This window comes from Scyliorhinus canicula, chromosome 11 (genome assembly GCF_902713615.1).
Source record: "Scyliorhinus canicula chromosome 11, sScyCan1.1, whole genome shotgun sequence".
NCBI lineage: Eukaryota > Metazoa > Chordata > Chondrichthyes > Carcharhiniformes > Scyliorhinidae > Scyliorhinus > Scyliorhinus canicula.
The window spans coordinates 1,876,620-1,882,980 of NC_052156.1; positions in this window are offsets into that span (position 1 = coordinate 1,876,620).

The following is a 6,361-nucleotide window of genomic DNA, read 5'->3' on the forward strand; positions in this document are numbered from 1 at the left end:
GTTGCAGCCCACGCTGGCCAGTGGTCATATTCCCGTTCCTGATGGATTAGGGGGGGGGGGGGGAAGGTCCGGCGGCTTCCCGGCCTCTAATTCCATTGCATGGCCGTCCCGCGGAGTCCACACACCAAACGATCCCTGAGTGTCTCATTCAGGGTCACTCTGAATTTGCAAGTCTCAGCCAGTTGTCGGAGAGGGGCCAGGAAGTCACTAACTGGCTCAGCCTGGGCTGGAGCAGCCGCATGGAACTGGACAAGGGGGCACCATGAGAGGTGGTTTCGGATCGAAATGCTCCCCCACCAGCGTCACCAGGGCAGCGAATAACCGTGAACCTGGGATGCCCGGGTGAGTCAGGTTCTTTATCAGACTGTAGGTGGGTCCTCCACAAGCCATCAGTAATATCACAGGAAATCGCATTTGTGCGAAAAAAATATTCCATGCGTTCCATATATTGCCCAAATCATCTGTCCCTGCATCAAAAAGGTTCCAGCGTTCCTGTGAGTGGCTAGTCGACAGTTACCAGTGCTACCGGACGAAGCCTAGGCGAGGCGGGTCGGACACATAGCAACCAGTGCTGTCGGCAGCTCCACTGAATCCTCATCGCCAATGTTGAATCTGCGGTGAGCAGGAAGTAAAGATGATGGTGGTTAGTAAAGAACAAGGTTTACTCTAATACAGATACCATAAACCTACACTCCCCTCAGGGTCTGCTTCCCGACCCACAGCTTGACCGGGGTGTTTATCCAACCGGGGATCTCCTTGGAAAGGGGAAACCCCGCCCCCTTAAAGGGGAAGTCTTGCCTGCCTTAAAGGGGGAGTTCACAGTCCAGGGAGGTGATGGGAAATCGTATGTTCCTGATCCCTGGACATCCATTGGTTTACATTGATACAGAGGGAGCACTCCTTCACTGTCCCAGTGCGGTACAGAGGGAGCACTCCCTCACTGTCCCAGTGCGATACAGAGGGAGCACTCCTTCACTGTCCCAGTGCGGTACAGAGGGAGCACTCCCTCACTGTCCCAGTGCGATACAGAGGGAGCTCTCCCTCACTGTCCCAGTGCGATACAGAGGGAGCTCTCCCTCACTGTCCCAGTGCGATACAGAGGGAGCTCTGCCCTCACTGTCCCAGTGCGGTACAGAGGGAGCTCTGCTCTCACTGTCCCAGTGCGGTACAGAGGGAGCTCTGCCCTCATTGTCCCAGTGCGATACAGAGGGAGCACTCCCTCACTGTCCCAGTGCGATACAGAGGGAGCACTCCCTCACTGTCCCAGTGCGATACAGAGGGAGCACTTCCCTCACTGTCCCAGTGCGGTACAGAGGGAGCTCTGCCCTCACTGTCCCAGTGCGGTGCAGAGGGAGCTCTGCCCTCACTATCCCAGTGCGGTACAGAGGGAGAACTGCCCTCACTGTCCCAGTGCGATACAGAGTGAGCATGGCCCTCAATGTCCCAGTGCGGTACAGAGGGAGCACTGCCCTCACTGTCCCAGTGCAATACAGAGTGAGCACGGCCCTCAATGTCCCAGTGCGGTACAGAGGGAGCACTGCCCTCACTGTCCCAGTGCGGTACAGAGGGAGCACTGCCCTCACTGTCCCAGTGCAATACAGAGTGAGCACGGCCCTCACTGTCCCAGTGCGATACAGAGGGAGCTCTGCTCTCACTGTCCCAGTGCGGTACAGAGGGATCACTGCCCTCACTGTCCCAGTGCAATACAGAGGGAGCTCTGCCCTCACTGTCCCAGTGCGGTACAGAGGGAGCTCTCCCTCACTGTCCCAGTGCGGTACAGAGGGAGCTCTGCTCTCACTGTCCCAGTGCGGTGCAGAGGGAGCTCTGCCCTCACTATCCCAGTGCAGTACAGAGGGTGCTCTGCCTTCACTGTCCCAGTGCGGTACAGAGGGAGCTCTGCCCTCACTGTCCCAGTGCGATACAGAGGGAGCTCTGCCCTCACTGTCCCAGTGCGGTACAGAGGGAGCTCTCCCTCACTGTCCCAGTGCGATACAGAGGGAGCTCTGCCCTCACTGTCCCAGTGCGGTACAGAGGGAGCTCTGCCCTCACTGTCCCAGTGCGGTACAGAGGGAGAACTGCCCTCACTGTCCCAGTGCGATACAGAGGGAGCTCTCCCTCACTGTCCCAGTGCGGTACAGAGGGAGCTCTGCCCTCACTGTCCCAGTGCGATACAGAGGGAGCACTTCCCTCACTGTCCCAGTGCGATACAGAGGGAGCTCTGCCCTCACTGTCCCAGTGCGATACAGAGGGAGCTCTGCCCTCACTGTCCCAGTGCGGTACAGAGGGAGAACTGCCCTCACTGTCCCAGTGCGATACAGAGGGAGCACAGCCCTCACTGTCCCAGTGCGATACAGAGGGAGCTCTGCTCTCACTGTCCCAGTGCGGTACAGAGGGAGCTCTGCTCTCACTGTCCCAGTGCAGTACAGAGGGAGCACTGCTCTCACTGTCCCAGTGCGGTACAGAGGGAGCTCTGCCCTCACTCTCCCAGTGCGGTACAGAGGGAGCACTCCCTCACTGTCCCAGTGCAATACAGAGGGAGCTCTGCTCTCACTGTCCCAGTGCGGTACAGAGGGAGCACTGCCCTCACTGTCCCAGTGCGGTACAGAGGGAGCACTGCCCTCACTGTCCCAGTGCGGTACAGAGGGAGCACTGCCCTCACTGTCCCAGTGCGATACAGAGGGAGCTCTGCTCTCACTGTCCCGGTGCGGTACAGAGGGAGCACTCCCTCACTGTCCCAGTGCGATACAGAGGGAGCTCTCCCTCACTGTCCCAGTGCGGTACAGAGGGAGCTCTGCCCTCACTGTCACAGTGCGGTACAGAGGGAGCTCTGCCCTCACTGTCCCAGTGCGGTACAGAGGGAGCTCTGCCCTCACTGTCCCAGTGCGGTACAGAGGGAGCTCTGCCCTCACTGTCCCAGTGCGATACAGAGGGAGCTCTCCCTCACTGTCCCAGTGCGGTACAGAGGGAGCACTCCCTCACTGTCCCAGTGCGGTACAGAGGGAGCTCTCCCTCACTGTCCCAGTGCGGTACAGAGGGAGCTCTGCTCTCACTGTCCCAGTGCAATACAGAGGGAGCTCTGCTCTCACTGTCCCAGTGCAATACAGAGGGAGCTCTGCCCTCACTGTCCCAGTGCGATACAGAGGGAGCTCTGCCCTCACTGTCCCAGTGCGGTACAGAGGGAGCTCTGCTCTCACTGTCCCAGTGCGTTACAGAGGGAGCTCTGCCCTCACTGTCCCAGTGCGGTACAGAGGGAGCTCTGCTCTCACTGTCCCAGTGTAATACAGAGGGAGCTCTCCCTCACTCTCCCAGTGCGATACAGAGGGAGCTCTGCTCTCACTGTCCCAGTGCGTTACAGAGGGAGCTCTGCCCTCACTGTCCCAGTGCGGTACAGAGGGAGCTCTGCTCTCACTGTCCCAGTGCGGTACAGAGGGAGCTCTGCCCTCACTGTCCCAGTGCGGTACAGAGGGAGCTCTGCCCTCACTGTCCCAGTGCGGTACAGAGGGAGCTCGGCCCTCACTGTCCCAGTGCGGTACAGAGGGAGCTCTGCCCTCACTGTCCCAGTGCGGTACAGAGGGAGCTCTGCCCTCACTGTCCCAGTGCGGTACAGAGGGAGCACAGCCCTCACTGTCCCAGTGCGGTACAGAGGGAGCACAGCCCTCACTGTCCCAGTGCGATACAGAGGGAGCACTTCCCTCACTGTCCCAGTGCGATACAGAGGGAGCTCTGCCCTCACTGTCCCAGTGCGATACAGAGGGAGCTCTCCCTCACTGTCCCAGTGCGGTACAGAGGGAGCTCTCCCTCACTGTCCCAGTGCGGTACAGAGTGAGCACGGCCCTCACTGTCCCAGTGCGGTACAGAGGGAGCACTCCCTCACTGTCCCAGTGCGATACAGAGGGAGCTCTGCCCTGACTGTCCCAGTGCGGTACAGAGGGAGCTCTGCCCTCACTGTCCCAGTGCGGTACAGAGGGAGCACTGCCCTCACTGTCCCAGTGCGATACAGAGGGAGCTCTGCCCTCACTGTCCCAGTGCGGTACAGAGGGAGCACTGCCCTCACTGTCCCAGTGCGGTACAGAGGGAGAACTGCCCTCACTGTCCCAGTGCGGTACAGAGGGAGCACTCCCTCACTGTCCCAGTGCAGTACAGAGGGAGCACTCCCTCACTGTCCCAGTGCAGTACAGAGGGAGCTCTCCCTCACTGTCCCAGTGCGATACAGAGGGAGCACTCCCTCACTGTCCCAGTGCAGTACAGAGGGAGCTCTCCCTCACTGTCCCAGTGCAGTACAGAGGGAGCTCTCCCTCACTGTCCCAGTGCGATACAGAGGGAGCTCTGCTCTCACTGTCCCAGTGCGGTACAGAGGGAGCACTGCCCTCACTGTCCCAGTGCAGTACAGAGGGAGCACTCCCTCACTGTCCCAGTGCAGTACAGAGGGAGCTCTCCCTCACTGTCCCAGTGCAGTACAGAGGGAGCTCTCCCTCACTGTCCCAGTGCGGTACAGAGGGAGCACTGCCCTCTCTGTCCCAGTGCGGTACAGAGGGAGCTCTGCCCTCACTGTCCCAGTGCGGTACAGAGGGAGAACTGCCCTCACTGTCCCAGTGCGGTACAGAGGGAGCACTCCCTCACTGTCCCAGTGCAGTACAGAGGGAGCTCTCCCTCACTGTCCCAGTGCGATACAGAGGGAGCTCTCCCTCACTGTCCCAGTGCAGTACAGAGGGAGCTGCGCCCTCACTGTCCCAGTGCGGTACAGAGGGAGAACTGCCCTCACTGTCCCAGTGCGATACAGAGGGAGCACTGCCCTCACTGTCCCAGTGCGGTACAGAGGGAGCTCTGCCCTCACTGTCCCAGTGCGGTACAGAGGGAGAACTGCCCTCACTGTCCCAGTGCGATACAGAGGGAGCACTGCCCTCACTGTCCCAGTGCGATACAGAGGGAGCTCTCCCGCACTGTCCCAGTGCGGTACAGAGGGAGCTCGGCCCTCACTGTCCCAGTGCGGTACAGAGGGAGCTCTCCCTCACTGTCCCAGTGCGATACAGAGGGAGCTCTGCCCTCACTGTCCCAGTGCGGTACAGAGGGAGCTCTCCCTCACTGTCCCAGTGCGGTACAGAGGGAGCTCTGCTCTCATTGTCCCAGTGCGATACAGAGGGAGCTCTGCCCTCACTGTCCCAGTGCGATACAGAGGGAGCTCTGCCCTCACTGTCCCAGTGCGGTACAGAGGGAGCTCTGCCCTCACTGTCCCAGTGCGGTACAGCGGGAGCACAGCCCTCACTGTCCCAGTGCGGTACAGAGGGAGCACTCCCTCACTGTCCCAGTGCGGTACAGAGGGAGCTCTGCCCTCACTGTCCCAGTGCGATACAGAGGGATCACTACACTCACTGTCCCAGTGCGGTACAGAGGGAGCTCTCCCTCACTGTCCCAGTGCGGTACAGAGGGAGCACAGCCCTCACTGTCCCAGTGCGGTACAGAGGGAGCTCTCCCTCACTGTCCCAGTGCGGTACAGAGGGAGCTCTCCCTCACTGTCCCAGTGCGATACAGAGGGAGCTCTCCCTCACTGTCCCAGTGCGGTACAGAGGGAGCACTCCCTCACTGTCCCAGTGCGGTACAGAGGGAGCTCTCCCTCACTGTCCCAGTGCGATACAGAGGGAGCACAGCCCTCACTGTCCCAGTGCGGTACAGAGGGAGCTCTCCCTCACTGTCCCAGTGCGGTACAGAGGGAGCACAGCCCTCAGTGTCCCAGTGCGGTACAGAGGGAGCTCTGCCCTCACTGTCCCAGTGCGGTACAGAGGGAGCTCTCCCTCACTGTCCCAGTGCGATACAGAGGGAGCACAGCCCTCAGTGTCCCAGTGCGGTACAGAGGGAGCTCTGCCCTCACTGTCCCAGTGCGATACAGAGGGAGCTCTGCCCTCACTGTCCCAGTGCAGTACAGAGGGAGCTCTGCTCTGTTGGATGTGCTGCTTTCAGAGGTCTGAGCTGCCCTGACAGCTGATGAGGAAAGATCCCTCAGCCACTATCTCAATCAGCAGTAAAGGTCTCGCTGGTGCCCAGGCTGATATTAATCCATCGATCAACATCACTAAAACAGATTGTCTGGTCAATATTATAATCAATATTGCTGTGTACTGGCTGTACACAAATTAGCTGTGGGGTGGGAACTCTGCGCGCAGGGTCGGGGGTCAGCCGGTGGGTTGGGGGGGTGGAGGGATGGGACTCCGACCCCCAGGGGGGTCTCCGATGGGGCCTTGCCATTGATCGGGGCCCACCGATTGGCAGGTAGGCCTCTCGCTCCCTTGCCATGTTGCGTCGGGGCCGGAATGTTGAGAGAGGTCACCGCGCATGCGGGATCCCGCGGCGAACAGTGCACGCCGGG